Here is a 16,772-nt window from a genome sequence, read left to right as displayed (position 1 = left end):
CGACAGTTTAATACCGGTTTCTACTTCTACTATTAACTGTTAGAACACCAAAGCATTTTATACGTACGAGACATCGAACATACAACAGACGAAGAAAAATACCACAAGTCGTGGGGAAAATCAAACACAGCAGACAAAGAACAAATGAAACCACACAACCTGGGGCGTAAATATACAGCCGATGAAGACTAATTGAAATCATAAAACATCAGGCGTAAAAATAGCCGACGAAGAATAACTGAAGTCACAAAACGTGGGGCATAAAAAATAGCCGTCTAAGAATGACTGGAGTTACACAAAACAAAGGAACTTAAACTTTCACAAATAAATAATAGTATGATCCCGACAGAAAACCGGGCGAGATCGGGTGTCATAATGCTTACAAAGATTTTTTTTAGTAAAAGAATGTTTAGTGCAGATTTTCTAAACCTGTTGACAAAACTCTTTATAGAAACAAACAGTACTAATAAAACTGAAATCTTACATCTTTTAAAGGGAAGAAATATGTTCTGAACGTGATAAATGTCACCCTGTTTCTGATTGAAAGCTGCTGAGCCGCACTAAGTTAGACGTAGATTTTATGGTTGACGTTTGAATGTTCAGCCAGTAAGTTCTTCACGGGAAGGGCAGTATTTAAGAATTTAATTTTCCGCTTCGTATTTTGTCGGATTAAAAACAAGAAACTCACTGTAACTTAACTAGAAATAACACTAAGTATAAATTTTTCACGATTAAACCAACTGCGCAGTTTTTGCACGTTCATGCACGTGTGCTGAACCTTTTGACCTTGGCATCGGTGACATTTTGAAAGTTTTCCACTTCGGATAAATTTCATTATAGTTACATAAATACGTATTTAGTGAGATAGCGGTATTCCTTTGAAATTTGTCTACATTAAAATGATACACCAGATGTTATTCATAAAAAAATGGGCATTTTTATTTTATCAGTATACATCAATGAAGCAATACAGTGAATTTGTAAATTCCACTGAAATCTTTTCTTAACTAACTCCTTACGAAGTTAATGAAATGAAAATTTCAATTTCAGATATCGTTTTTTAGGTGTAACATATTTATCACCTATTTATTTTTCTCTCGATAACCGAATATGGAAAAAGATACCATAGTAGTTACTTTCGAGAGACTGGCATTAACTTTCATTCCTCGATGATCAAAGAGTTGATGCAGGGGTAGATCACTCGGAGAACAAAAAGTTAGGGTCAGAAGGATTTCGGAACCCGCTGCGTAATCGAATTTTTAATATATTTTGTATTTCATAACAAATTAATTTTCCAGAATTATAATAATACTGATGAGAAAAAAAGACGATCAGACTCTAATGAATTAATCCGCTGGGATATCAAATGATGAAATTATACAACTGTTCCCCAATTGCTAGATATTTTCTCTGCGTGTCGTAGTCTATTTTACAAATACGAAAGACAATCATGTTTTTTACCTTTTACTGTAAACTTTGATTTTTTTCACTTACCTAAAACAAAAATAAAACATATACAGATTAGATAACATATGGCCATCTGAAAAATTATATGAAACTGTAAATAAATAATTTTGCTTCAATCATGCAACAGTATATACGAACATTTTTATACATGGGGCAACATTGCTGTAGCTCTCTTGACATATTTTGGTAGAACTCTTCGTTGCTTGATTTCTTGTATATAATAATTAATTTTTTTAATCTTGAGTTTTCTTAACATTTGGTTATAATGCCGCTGGTAAGATGTTACTTCTTGAAACACGTGTACAGCGTACATATTTCATGATTGATATTTTTGTATTTTATTATTAGATGCAGAACTTTTAAATGGAAAACTCCTGTAAAATTTAATAGTTGGTACAGGGCAAAATACAAGATATGTATTCACAAATTTAGTCCGAATATTTTTTTAATTTTTTTTAGAAGATGTTGATAATACGTCGTTTCTTGTTAAAGGCAATGAAGGTGAGGTATCCAACATTTAAAATGCCTTCAACCAGATTTCATTTTTAAGTCCAGCACTCATTAAGAGTTAATAATATTAACATGGAGTAGGCATGTATACACCTTATACATTTCCGAAGGTTTGTTTGTGACTGAACAGTCATCTGGCCAAGCCACAAAAACTATAGATAGACCCCCCTTGAAACTATAGATAGACCCCCCTTGAAACATAAAAATGACCAAACCACTCGACTTCACGTGTAAAGCACAGCATTTGATTGTAAAAGTTGGGTTTCATGGTTTCTATTTACATACCCAGAAACTGTTATATCACTCGTAGGAGTTTTAAACCCATGGTACGACAATTATTAAGATTACATGGCTATGGTTTCGGGGAAAAAATTTTGTGGGTAGCTAAATTACAACGTTCTACCAATATTATGGTAACAGTTTAGTAAGCAGACGGAAGTAGATTGTATGTAACCTCGGGCGACAAAGAGCAGGTCTTTTTTTCTTCTTATTTGCTCGAGACTAATATGGTCTAGTTTTAGATAAATAAATCATAGAAATCTACGATGGCATCTAACCATAAAGGGCAATGAAACCGTAAGATTAATAAGCGGGGTGTTTAAATGTTAAAATTAATGGACATAAACAAACATTTAAAAAGATGATGGGTTCCATTGGCTTAATGCTACCATGTTATGTCTTCTTTTCCTCTAAATAAAGTTACAGCGGAATGTAAATTAATAAAACTATGAATAGTGTTTAAAGAATTAATTATGAACATATTAGGGTTAACTACATTATTATTTATGGCTGTATATGAATCCAAATGTCGCCATTTTTTTCTCGAATTATGCAATTCAAGTTGACGCGTAAAATCACTTTAGTTTAACCAGTTGTCCCAATTTCAGGGTGGCAACCGCTCATTGAAGCGAATGCACAATACGTAATTTACAAGGTACAATTATTGCATTTTTAAGATCGCTTTCGTAATTTTAACATTCCGAGTTTTTGACGTGTTCAAAACAAACAGCTAAAACTTCATGAGAAATGATGAAAATGAAAGTGAGTTTATTTGCACTCTAAAGATGGTCAAATAGTCATACATGTAAATAGGAAGTGTTATACCTTGCTTTTCCATGTCTAACAAGGAAGACCGTGTTGAAAAATTAGTGAAAACCTCAAGCTACAGTTTTTCCCTGAAATCCTTGACACTTGACTGCCCAGATCGACAGCGGTGTCAAATTTGGGAATTAAAGTCTAGTGCTGTTTAACATATCATGATGGCCCATATATGACGAAGAAATGTGCTGATATATATATTTTGCAGTAAAAACAATTAAAATTCTTATTTGAAACAAGCGTTTACTTGATACTTAGGAAAACAACAGATCGAGGCATAAAAGCAGTTGTTACACGATGTGTAACTCATTAAATACTATAAATGTGACATAAATCAATGTAAAACGAGAAAAGCTAACACAAAATACAAAACTGAAATAAAACATCGAGGGTTTGATACATTGTTGGTCGTGAATACGCCACAAAATCCACTGTATCATCCGTACGATTTAAAAAAATATAACATCGAGGGTTTGATGCATTGTTGTTCGTGAATACGGCAAAAAATCCACTGTATCATCGGTAGGATAAAAAAAATCGAGGGTTTGATACACTGTTGGTCGTGAATACGCCACAAAATCCGCTGTATCATCGGTACGATAAAAAAAACCGTTTATTTTGGCTAGTTTACTTATTAGTGTGTAGTCTGTTTCTGTATCATGAAATTTTGAGAAATGAGTTATTTCATTGCGTAAACCACAACTACCTCAATCTAGGATATTATTTTGGTGGAATTGTTTTAATTAATGCGGTTTGAATGATGACACGTCGTAGAGAATGTGATGGTGTATTCTAATTCAATCTCAATATTAATATTTTCTAAATGCGTAATGAAAAGACTTGTACATATGAATGTCTAACAAAGACCCAATAAAATCCCTATTGACAGAATCAAATGGACTGTATGTTCCCAATAAATTCTGATTTGATTAGCTTAAAATGTAACAAAACAATAAATCAAACGAGAACATGTATTGGGATGTAATTTTAAAATTGTCTTCGCTCCCCTTGGCTTTTGGGCAGCTGATGTATAAAAAGATAATATCACCAAACGAACAGAGTCAGATCGTGAAACATCGAGGTCAATGGTTGAAAAGATATTAGATTCTGTTCACAAACAGTTATCTTTTAAGCATGAAGATAAAAAGCTTGAATGATGCAATTAAAACAACGATTTCTGCTTCATTTGTGTCGGCTTTTCAGACGGGTCTCGATTCGTCCCATATCTCAAGCTGAGCAAATATTACAGTCATCTCCAATTAAGGTCACGTTTAGGATTCATTTGTCGAATCGCCTTTATTTCAAATAAAAACAAAACAACGAGGCTGTGTTCCAGAACAAACGATGGCAAAGGTCGCTTCTAAATGGAAATATACTTTCTCTTTTTCGCGATGTAATCTTGACTGTTAGTACACGGAGTGAGAGAACACAACAGTCATTTCTGAAACTTACGTTAAAGTGTCAGTTTCTGAATAGTAGTGGAACGCAGAACGCAATGGCCATTTCAGAAACTTACGTTAAAATGTCAGTTTATGTGTGGGGAAACACATAAACACAATGTTTTTTTTCAGAAACTGACATTAAAATGTCAGTTTCTGTGTAGTGGAACATAAAATGCAATGATCCTTATAAAACTGATAGTGTTTAGATCAACAACACATTAAAAAATCAGTTTCATAACTGTATCGATTCCAAAATTTGTCTTGTTGGCAACCGTAAAGGAAACTCCGTAAGAATCTAATTCGATATATACATAAGCGGTGAACCACACCTTTAAAAATAATACGATGTTATACAGTAATCTGGTTAGTATTTCTAGAAAAAAAAGAAAAATGCCAATACCTCCAGGGCGCCTGGTCCATACTCCCAAGTTCTTGGTGGACCCTGAGTGTCCATTTCATTCTCTTTTCTGTCAGTTGTACAGTCGTTCAAGACTGCGTTTCTTCTCCCTTTTCCCTTTTTAGGGGGATGTTTTGCCTTGTTTTTTTTTTTTTTTTTTTTTTTTTTTTTTTTGGGGGGGGGTTTTGCTTTTTTGCTTCTTGAATTATTATAGTATTAAATGTTGTTATCCTTGATTTAGCTTTTCTACAATATCAAGTTTTCATGCAGGTCAAAAGTTCCTATGATATCTTAAAAGAACCATAAAGTAATGGCTTTAACGACCCCATTTTGTCCTGTGATCCCTTGTTGTAATATTGTTTTTGTCCTCTGACCCAAATAAAATTGATTGGTCAAAGTCGAGATTGCGATACGATCAGACACGGGTACTTCCGTGAGACAATAATGCATCATTCCGCCTTTCGGATTCAGTTCATGCCCCTGACGGTAGAAAGATTCAAATTAGATAATTATGACAAATCACACCAAACCTGCCAAAAAATATCTCAATGATATACTTCAACTTTACAAAACCTATCAATAGTTAAAGAATTATGTTTATTCTGTAATATTCTGGGTTTAGTTTCAGTGGGTGGCAAGTCATCATTCATAAAAAAAATCAAAGAAAGTATAGGGAAATTTAAGTTTGTTAATAAATAATAAAGAATCGAAATATAAAAAAAAAACAAAAAAAAACAACAACACTACATGCATATACTCGGCAAACAATGTTTATTTCAACTAAAATGGCCCATACTAGGAGACAGGTGTTAGTGCAGACACTTTATGTCTAGCAACAGAAAATGCAAATGATTTTCGACGAACTGTCTGCAATTCTAAAGTTAAGCATGTGTACTCTTCCCATTAGCAAGAACCAATCTGAACGCTGAAAATAATTAAACGTGACTGGTTATAATGAAAATATTAATATTCCTTTTCCAAACATTTCAAAAACTGTTTACTTCGAGTGTGCAGTCTTGTCTTAGCGACCACCTGTATTCAGAAACAACCTGTCTTAAAAGACTATAATAATTACGATATTCCTATGTAAAGCATTTTCGACTCCCATGAAAGATCACCTAAGCATAGAGACAAGTTTGACTGTATTGGAAAAGTAAAATGTCGTTTTGTTACAAATTTGCTGACAGCCAAAGGAACGTTAATTCATTGGTCTTTGTTAAACTTCAATATCTCGACCTTCTGTAATATTCTGTAACCTACTTACATCAATAAACCAACTATCACAAAGTTCATTCATAAATCTAACTAATTAGTAAGAACCAATAAGTCAGAAACACCATAAGAAGCACTTTTACATTTCTGATTTAAAATACAAATTAAAAATAGAAGCTTCCAAATGTAAAAGTTGACACTTGTTGGAAACCGTGATAGGAAGTTTAAAATGTACCCAATGAATTATATCAGCTGACGGAATGACGTGAGGGTTTGAGGGTATAATCAGGGCTGCTCATTCAGTCGAACAGAACCCGACAGACCGAAAGAATTCGTGAAACAGGGTAGATAGCGAGAACCCTGGAACACTTCTACGCATCACGGCTACTTAATATTCTTAATGTATATTTGAGCTTAAGTTTTTCGGCATTACAAAAAATATAGAGTCGATAAGGTGGAAACTTTATCCATGTTTTATGTTAAAGTGCACAGGAGACCTATTAATATGATAAACAGTTTTGTGTTAAGGTGTGTCAGTTTTAAGACTACGTTGATCATTCATGTAGAAATTCAATCCAAGCTACCCAGAAGTAATCGCCCACTATAACGACCCTTTAAAAACATATGAGGTGTCACGTGAGGATCCCCATGGGTATCTTTCTGGGGAAATAGTTGGGTGGTCATGTAGTGTTCCTTCGGGGCTGACTCTACATTTGCATATGCAATAGAACAGTACTTGCACAATGCATATACAGATTTTGTACGGTTTGCTTTTCGGATGCATTTTTGTGTGTGAAAATTCCTACGAAACCCTTCGAATATGCTTGAACCAACATGTTGTATCACAGGTTTGGATTTTCATAGCCCTGGTTTTCTTGTTCAGTGTGATGTACTCTAAAATCCGAGATCACAGTTCCTACTAAGCTTCATATCCCTTTAGTTAGTTAGCGTTGTAAAATCCGGGAACTACTTGTAAAAAATCTTGGTACATGAATTAAAAATAAACTAAATTTTGTTTGGTTTATACATTAAAATTGTGGTAGTCCAAATTTCGAAAGCTAAACGTAGAGTCCTGTTGACGTTGTGGGCAAGACGGTTTGTAGGTCCGTGCTTTAGACAATGTTCTATTATTGTAAGAAATATATTCAACAATTTTTCTGCATCTTGTTGATTACAATTGCACACAAAGAGGTGGGTAGCTTGTGTTCTTAGCCGGCTAACGGCTCTCAGCCTTCCACAAAGTTATAAGCTATCATCGTGAATCTGTGAGACATAACTATAAATATCCTACGATATCAACTTGAAAGTGCACAAACAGATTACAATTGTCTTCTGCTGGATGAAATCGTTAAAAAATCTTCCGTGTAAGGAAAGACCAAGCTTTCGACAATTATTGACAATACATTCATTCTACAAAATTTTCTTTTCTACTTGATGTTAAAATATTAGTGTAGAGAGGGAGACCGCCATGATGAAAATTATCATCTGTTACCATAGATTTAATAACATATTTTAAGCAAAAATATTCCTGAATGGACTTTGAATTTCTTAATAAAATTAGACAAGATATCATCACTTTGAACACCTACAGCCACGCGAAATTAGAAGATTATATGACGGAGAACAACATATGACTCGGCATAAAAAATTAAAAATTTGAAAAGTGTGCAGTTAAGTGCTGAAATACAAATTATTGTATTCAATTCCCATCATTGTTGAAAAGTAAATAAATTATCATACATTATGATGGTTGCATAATGCACCATGTTTCTCGTTTAAATATAATAGATTTGCGTCATTAAATATGAGAAGGGTAGATTTTTGTGCGGATAGGAAAGACTATTAATAGTGAAATGTTGAGTAAAAAAGACCATGGTTTACTAGTAATGATATTTCAAGCTATCATAAAACATAAGATATTGGCCTGGTCATGTGATATATCGGTGGGTCACGTGAAATTGCTTAACCCTAACCAGGATACTGTGTACTTTAATGAAATTAGGCCAATAGGCTGTAAGAAAGCTGACAAGATTAAAAAAAACACTAAAAACTAAGATTTTAATGCAAATAATCAACCGAAGACATCATTCTTGTGTTCTTACCCTTTTCGACTCATAAGCGACTGATACTTCCGAAAATAGAAGCAAGCAAAGAATATAGCCGTCAAACTATATGTATTTTAGATTGAAGTCGTCTGCTGGGAAACAAAAACAGAAATCAATCACAAAATCTAACAAATGAACTAAACTGGGCTAACGAACAGTAAGTAACTTTAATATGTGCAGTTTTTTTAAGGAGGTAGACCTAGGGTAAGGGACATAACTCATGAAATCAGTGATATGTTTGTATTATATTCAATGTCACCAAAGCTTCTCAAGCTTTCGTTTGAAACAGGATAAAATGAATCCAAGTTAATTAGATGCTTACATATTATTGATGTTAAATGCTGAATACAAACATTCCAATAGTTTTTAAGAGTTGTGTCCCTTACCCTAGGTCTAACTCCTTAAATATTCAATGCAACTCTTTTTTTCTTGTCCACCCATTTACACCCTCAATTCACGGGAATTCGGTGTCAAAGGGTTGACGTTAGAGTTTTTCTCTAATCATATTTTGATGGTTTTTTCTGAAAATTTCCGAGTACCGGTGTCGATCACGTCCAAGGCTGACGAAATATATGGGTCGATTTGGGTGTTAATGGTTAATTCTTACAATGTATGAATATTTCCTCAAGTTCAGTATCATATACAATTAATTGTTTGATCAGCATCGAAATAAAAAAAAAGATTCACACCATTCAAAATGAAAATTAGAAAAAAAATAAGGAAGAATATTTGATAACGAGGAACTATTCCTTTAAATGTTGAAGAACAGATCATGAATAAAAGCTTCATATTTAAGAACTGTTAAAACGACCTCTTTTTAGTTTAAAATATTACTGCATTATTTGTTTTTGTTGTTGATAGTTTTTCTTTGTTTGCTTGTGTGTCTGGTTTTCTTTGTTTGTTGGTTTCTTTTTGTTTTTTGCAGATTTTCAGTGTAATATCGATTTTATATATGTAGATCGAAGTTTCCTGGAAATTAATCCTCGGTTTCTCCGTTTTAAGTGGCACCATTTAACATCCACAAATGTAGGAATGAAGAATCAGTGCTGCTGAATCAGTCTTCAAATTTCACATAAAATGCATGCAGTATTTATCTTTATCCAAAATGTTTTTTCTTTCTTTGAACCTGTCAATTTAGCTCTTCACTCCCCCTTTTCTATGAATTCACATGGTTTTATTACTTAAGTTTCAATACAACAGTACACAAAATGTATGGTATAAACATCTACAATATTTTTGCAGCTGATCGTATGTATTTTTAAATGTGGTTCAATTTTATATGCCGTTCGGGTGAAGTGCTAAACACGAAAAGCACTGCTTCACCCAATGGTAGAATATTTCTAACTGACTTATCAGGAAACGTATTCAACCAGATAGGCGGCTACTTTAGTGTCATGAAATACCGAACCTGTGAAAATTAAATACCTATCCAAACTGCACACAACCCTTGCAAGCACTTTGAAAGGGCTTACAATGTCACTGTGGCGTACATGTACTACGTCATGTACCATACAAGGACTTATAATCTATTTTTTTTTCTGACTTTATATCGTTTAGGATAACCACGCAGTATGGGTGGACTAATCCCTGACTTATACATAGGACAGGATATTCAAGCTCGTGAAAGAAGTTCCAAACCATGAAATGTCAGGTTTCAAAAGAAACTGATTGCGCCTTTCTCAAAAACGTTTAAGAAGATTATGTGCATCATCTGAAATAACTGTCATCAAATTTTTACATAGAAATATGACACTGAAACCCACTTTTGGAAAATTACCCGTGAAATCAAACTCTAAATATAGCAATAAATAATAGACTGCATTTAATTACTGCTGATTCCTGTTAATGTATTTCGTACGTACACATATAAATATTTGAAAAGAAAAAACAAAGAATCTTCTCTGGCATATAACCGGCGCAGGGGTAGAGAACCGGGCCAAATTAATCAAAAACAAGTAAAAACTTAAAGATTTAAATTCGTTGAAATTATGGAAAACCGTAACCGGTAACATTTTTGACAAAATTGGGTTTAAAATAAGCTATAGGAGTCTTCCTCGAACAGGCGTGAGAAATTTACTGAACCAGTGGTGAAGAACGTTAAACTGATATAATATATGGCTGATACGATCGGAGCTCGGGTTCCAAAACATTAATTATACCACGAACGCATGCAAACCCTGAATTTATTGACATTTAAATGTATATGAAGCGCAATGAGACAGAATAATGAACATACCTAACGTTTTAATTTTAACTTAAGTTTTTAAATAATAATATTAATCCATGTACTGTGGGATGGTATGGAGTTTTTAACGTTACATATACTCTGCAAATTAAAAGGTGATTTCTTTTAGAAAATAATAAGAATACAAATAAACAGCTCCGCCCTATAAAAATCGTTTCTTCTTCTTTTCTCTACTCTACTCTACTCTACTCTACTCTACTCTACTCTACTCTTCTCTTCGGTTTCCCTCTCTTCTCTTTCCATTCTCCCCTATTTCTCTTCTCTTATAGTCAATTTCCCTTCTCCCCTACTTCTTTTCTATTCTAGCTTAGTTTCTCTTTCCCTTCTCCTTTACCCCTCTTCTCTTCTACAATCTCTTTCCCTTCTCCTCTATCTCTCTTCTTTTCTAGTCTCTTTCCCTTCTCCTCAAATATCTTTCTCTTCTCCTCTATTACTCTTCTAGTCTCTTTTCCTTCTCGACTTCTCCTCTATCTCTTTCCTCTTCTAGTCTCTTTCCCTTCTCCTCAAATATCTTTCTCTTCTCCTCTATTTCTCTTCTAGTCTCTTTTCCCTCACTACTTCTCCTCTATTTCTCTTCTCTTCTGTAGTCTTTTTCCCTTCCCTCTATTTCTCTTCTTTTTTTTTCGTCTCTTTCCTTTCTCTTTCACTGGTAGATCCAGAGGAGGTGACAAAAAAAAATGCTAATAATGTCCTAGCACCCTCTTTTCTGAGGAACCCCGGCTGTCATTCCTCCTTTTTAGAGTGTCTGGGTCCGCCCCTATCCTTTGTTTCTCGTCTCTTCTATAGTCTCTTCTCTTTCTCTTTTCTTATAATTTCTCTCTTTACACTTTTGCGGGTTTTTTTCAGGTTCTTCCGCACCTCGTATGAGTAATATCAATAATTGTAGAGCGTTGAGGTACAGGTCGATGAAAAAAAAGAAAAGAAACTGAAACAACGATCTCTGTGCTAATCGTGATCATGATTTTTTGTAACAAAAAAATGAATGAACTGTAACCAAAGAAGTTTTATTATTCTGTAAATTAGAAGAAATACAGCATTTCTGACAGTGATCAAAAGTACATAATTTATATTTCCTGGCTTAACGATAGAATTTCTGATCATTGAAAATTTGAGGGTTTTTTTTGTAAAATGCCTTCATCATCAATACATTTTAATATTTAACAGCATGTGATTATGGGATGCTAGCTGATAAACAGTCAATGATGCGAAATACTGTAGTATTTAACGATATAAACAATGAAATTTTAATGATGATGTTTGACAACACATGGCTTCAGTATTTGTATTTACACAAACCATATACAGCTAATTACGATCGTTTGTAAATTAACTTGCATAATGTGATCTATTTTAAGGGCATCTGTTTTAAAAAAATATTTAACTGCTATAAAAATATTGAATAAACAAAAAATAAAAGAAAGACATGACGTTTTTATAGCAACAGGCTATCAACCTGTTTCATGACCAAAATAGTCAGGTGATAAGATCAAGAGAACAAATGGTACCTCATAAACCCACCAAAATTGATCTAAATTCGATCAGAACATAGGTGCCTTCTAAATTTGTTTCCGTACAGACGTACGGACATCTATCCCACAGTTGGTTTACAACAAGGAACGGAAACTCCAACATTATATAGTGATAGTATTCGTTTTCATCCGTTTAAAGTTTTTTTAACTAAGTTTGGGTCTACAGGTCTAAAATACTTATTAAAGTGCATTTGTGACAGTCCCTGATGACGATGTTTTGTGCAAATTTATCTCTGAAATCTAATAAGTAATCAATGAAAATTAAATGAGCAAAGTATTTTTTTTTTGTATTTTAATGGCAGTAATTTATATTAATCTTTATTAACAATAATTTCTATTTATTGTAACATATATTGGAACGTTGTATCTTTAATCTGAACCAAATATGGATCTTATAGTCTAACATTTAATTCAAGTTAAATAAAATAAAATATGGAAGTGGGTTGCCCCCATCGCCCCTAAATCACTTAACTGTTTTATATACTCTTTTATGATACAAAAGCAGGCAATGTGATGCATGCATAACTTTCGCAACAACAAAAAATATCTTCCTAAAAATCCCTTCAGATTGTCTAAGCTACATTACAAAAAAACAGCGTCAAAGATGGTAGATATTTTAAAGACCTAAGTTGTAGTCGAATTTCGCTATGAAAAAGGACAGGAAAACTTCCCGCCAAAATTTGTACACTTCATCTCATAATGTAAAGCATTTCTATGTAGAGTACAGATATTGGAATACTATTGTAAATGTTTGACTGCTTTTGTCATAGCAGTTTCTTGTTTAGATTTAGACATATGTAAATGAAGAGTGATGACAACAACCGAACTGATAAACTCTAGGCAATAGTCAAACGCATTATTCACAAGGGAAAGTCCATATAACAAATGGCAATATCAAGAGGAAGGTTGGAAACCATCGCAATGGTCCAGACTTTTCCTAAGAAAATGATGGTTTAAACCAAGATTTTTTTAGCGCAAGTCAGTTCCCATGCTCAATTTCTGCGGTACAACTATTTCCAAATTACATGGACTATACCATGCTCCTTTCAATGTTGTCTAGGAATAGCTAAATTGAAGCTCTACTTAATAGAAAAAAAATAATCCATAGTCAGTTGTGGATCCAGGGGGTGCGGGGGAGGGGGTTGGCACCTCTCTTTTTTTTCATTTGAAAATTTGTCACTCAACAAAAATGGCAAATAATGTCCTAGCACCCCCTTTTCTGAGGAACCCCTGCTGGCACCCCTCCTTTTCAAAGTGCCGATATTTTATTTTACGAGACATGTTCTACGTCATACCAGTCGACATACTGCTGAATGGCCACGATCTGGATTTAAATTTAATCATCAACAGTTTCAATTTTGATACTTTTCCAAATTTGAAACCACACATAATTTCTGTTTAGAATAAAAGTTTGTCAACAATTTCACGTAGCCTTTTTACAACTATTTTCCCTCGTTATTTGAGATATACTTTCCCTTTATTTGTTTTCTATACCCCGTCATTGATCAGACAGTGTAATCTTTCCACACTGTGAAATTTTATTATGTTCTGAATCAATTCAGCACCTCTGATAAGCTTGAAATGGTCACAATCAACACACTGAAACTTGCAGAATAATAGAGCTTCAATATTTATGAATGAAATACCACTGAAAACTATTAAAAAGGAACGAAATACACAAGCATTGTGTGAAAACTGTAGGGCAGTAGGTCGTCTCGATTTATTAAAAAGGGGATTTTACTATAACTATATGCGATAGTATCGGTGTATCTTTTGTGGAGGAATAATAAACGCGTGTATACGATACATTTTCAAAAGAATATGCCTTATAAAGGCGTCATACTTTCAACTAAACACTACTTATAAATAAATTACTAAACATTTAAAGTCGAGTCTAATGAAAGAGCATTTGAAACGAGAAAACAGCTTTTGTTAACTAACATGATGAGTTTCCCGGTTCCAATTCAACAGGTTTTGTTTCTAATATACTTTTATAGCGAGTTTTTCTGATGTATCATTATAGATATAAAATTTTATTAGGTTTTATTATATATAAAATGGAATTTTTACTTTATTTGATTTTTTAAAAATTACTTCAGTTATGTTTCGTTTCACACGAGTGAAAACACGAAGAATTTGTAATTTATATTAACTTCCTTTATCTGCGGATGTCGTAATTATGGAATTCAATGAATTGTCTAATTGTTCGTAGCATGGTCTATTATTTGATCGAGAATTACCAAAGAATACAATTTTCAACTCGTTAATGATTGGATAAAACTTTTATCAAGTCATGTTGGTAGAATGTACAGGCCGCTATCTCACAAAAACAAAATCCTGTTAATAGAGATTTTCTTATTAAGACACAATTTTGGGCAATTAAGGCTATCCTTACGCGGTCTTTAAAAAACATGATCGGTTTTATGTATGACATTCGGGCTCATTATGTTGTCTTGGTGGTAAATCTATTATGAGAGGCTTTATCAGACGGGAAATTATGATTAATTGGTGAAAGCAATTATTTTAATAATCTAAGTTTTTGTAATTGCTGAATGTTTTCGTTTGGTAATTGTTGCACTAATTATTTCAGGTCGATTTATAAAAAAAATGTATGAAATGTTTTGTGGCCCGAGTTCAGTTCTGAACATACATCACCATTTCCAGGCAAATTTGACGTAAGACATGTATTAAAACCGATGTTTTTATGACAGTAAATTGGTCGTGGTTATTGTACAAAATGTAATGCTGATACAGATACGTGGTCTTGATAAGTGGTAGGACATGTAAGCTTCCTGTTTACGGGAAGCAAGCGAAAGTCCAACTTTTCATTTTCCCTTTTTTAGAACATGGTGCTCTGCATAATCTATTTTATACTTTCGAAATGCGAACGCCTGACGTCGAAGTTCATATCTGTATATATATTACATATGGTTTACAGTCTTCTTTGTTCATTGGTTATTATGATCATGTGATGCAAAGGATATTCCACGTACATGAAGCCTTGTTTCTATTTTAAATATATTGACGCTATACTTCTAAATTTAGATCCGGATATAAACCGTTCTGTTCCGTAATTACTCTCAGCCAATCATGGAGGAAGCGGCGCAGACGAAGCAGACAAAAAGAAAATACATTATCTACATATGCAATATGTACATTAAGAACTTTCACTCAATCAAAAAGAAAATACAGTATCTACATATGCAATATGTAAATTAAGAACTTTCACTCAATCGATACGTTATATAGAGACCTGTTAGATTGTCCTCGGTCAATACAATCTGAACAGGTCCATATACAACGTACTGACTTCGTTAAAAGTCCATAATTGATCAATATCTATCTATTTCTTTAATACTATCGAACGAAGTTATTATAACATTACAACCTTTTAGTAACAGTTTTTTTGTCGTAAAATCACATATATAGTTAAAAATAAAGGATGAAGGGGTGGTCACGAGAGGAAGCATACTTTCGCACAAATTACATATTCTTAATCCCTTTCCCTAAGTGTTTGAATTGCACCAGAATTGGGAACTCATTGCGCAAGTTCATGTGAACAAGAACAGGATTGGAATACAGAATCTTATTTCATTGTTCTTTTTCTTCCTTTTTCTTTTTTTTCTTACTTTCATCGGTGCATTTCAGTAAATAACTAATTTTTCTATTATCATTGACGGCAGTTCAAATGACAAAAGCAATCCTTAAAGGATTTGGTATGGTTAAGCATGGTTTCACCGTAAATTTATAATATTTATCACAGGTCTAAACAACGAATCACCTTTTATAAAAAAAAAATGTTGTTACGGAATTCAAAATGTCCTTCGCTCATATAAAAAGTTCTGTTTATTTTTTCTATCATACAATCAAATGATCGTAAAGGAGAATAGAATTGCCAAGGATAATGAACACAAATCAGTATAAATCACAAAGAATTAGAATAGGACTTTTAAGTTAATGAAGCAGTGTATTTTACGAGTTAAATGGTCCACTTTATACTCCCGTGTCTATCTCTTCTTCTAACCGTGTACTATTGAAAAGCAGAAAGAATATTAATATTTAATTTCTTCCAGTTTAATTCGCCATTATGCAAAGTTAACTACAATTGTCGAACATCTCAATATTTGTTCCTTTAATTGCTGAAGAGAATACCTCTATTTTTCTATTTTATAGACTACAATTGGGAGTCTATTGAAAGGACTACAATAGTTTTGAATGACATATGGTAAAATAGAGTACCTTGGGACAGGGAACTGAATGAAAAATTAACGATGTCGCGGGCATATTATTCGTGTAGAATTCCCTCGGCTCGTGTTCTACAAAATGGAATTCCACTATCAACATGTAATCAATTGTATCATTACAAAAAGTTCCACAGGTACGACTTGCCTTGGTTTCATAACAAAATACAGGTATCTCGTTACAACATGCAAGCCATTAGTAATCATTTGAAGCCAGAGTAAATCTGGTCCTGGGTCTCACTCATAAAGTACACAGAGTTTAGATATGTAACTTTTAGTGTACATGTATCACGAAGAAATATCATATTTTTCGCACCTGCTTTGCAGAATTCATTTCAAGAGATTGTGATCTGTGTGTACAATTTGGAACAAGGAAAATGGAAACGTCATGGCTTGAAAGTAGCCTCCAGATGTAGTCTGGAACCAAAGTAGACAGTGTTTTCCAAGAACTTTCTTAAATGAAACACAATAAGATATTGGTCAGCTATCTTGTTTGGTTGAATCTAGTCAGTTAAATTTAACCAAA

At 33.4% G+C, this 16,772-nt stretch overlaps 2 long non-coding RNA genes across 11 annotated transcripts in view; one reads left to right on the top strand and one right to left on the bottom strand.

Annotated features, from left to right (window-relative positions):
* Positions 1–10,056, top strand: part of LOC148626381 (uncharacterized) — a 30,646-nt gene extending 20,590 nt beyond the window's left edge. Inside the window, exons 2-3 of the long non-coding RNA XR_015920062.1 lie at positions 8,310–8,388; positions 9,789–10,056. This is a non-coding gene — a long non-coding RNA (uncharacterized LOC148626381). The remainder of the gene's footprint in view (positions 1–8,309; positions 8,389–9,788) is intronic.
* Positions 1–16,772, bottom strand: part of LOC148626379 (uncharacterized) — a 93,793-nt gene that overhangs the window by 45,015 nt on the left and 32,006 nt on the right. Inside the window, exon 1 of one of the 10 annotated variants that reach the window (XR_015920056.1) lies at positions 1,462–1,494. The exons of the other annotated variants lie outside the window; for them this stretch is intronic. This is a non-coding gene — a long non-coding RNA (uncharacterized LOC148626379). Of the gene's footprint in view, positions 1–1,461; positions 1,495–16,772 lie in introns of those variants that run through there. 10 annotated transcript variants of the gene reach the window in all.

This window comes from Perna viridis, chromosome 2 (genome assembly GCF_037379345.1).
Source record: "Perna viridis isolate PV_CMFRI_1.1 ecotype Kerala chromosome 2, ASM3737934v1, whole genome shotgun sequence".
NCBI lineage: Eukaryota > Metazoa > Mollusca > Bivalvia > Mytilida > Mytilidae > Perna > Perna viridis.
The sequence above is the reverse complement of the archived record's forward strand: the minus strand, read 5'-3'. Positions and strand labels throughout refer to the sequence as shown.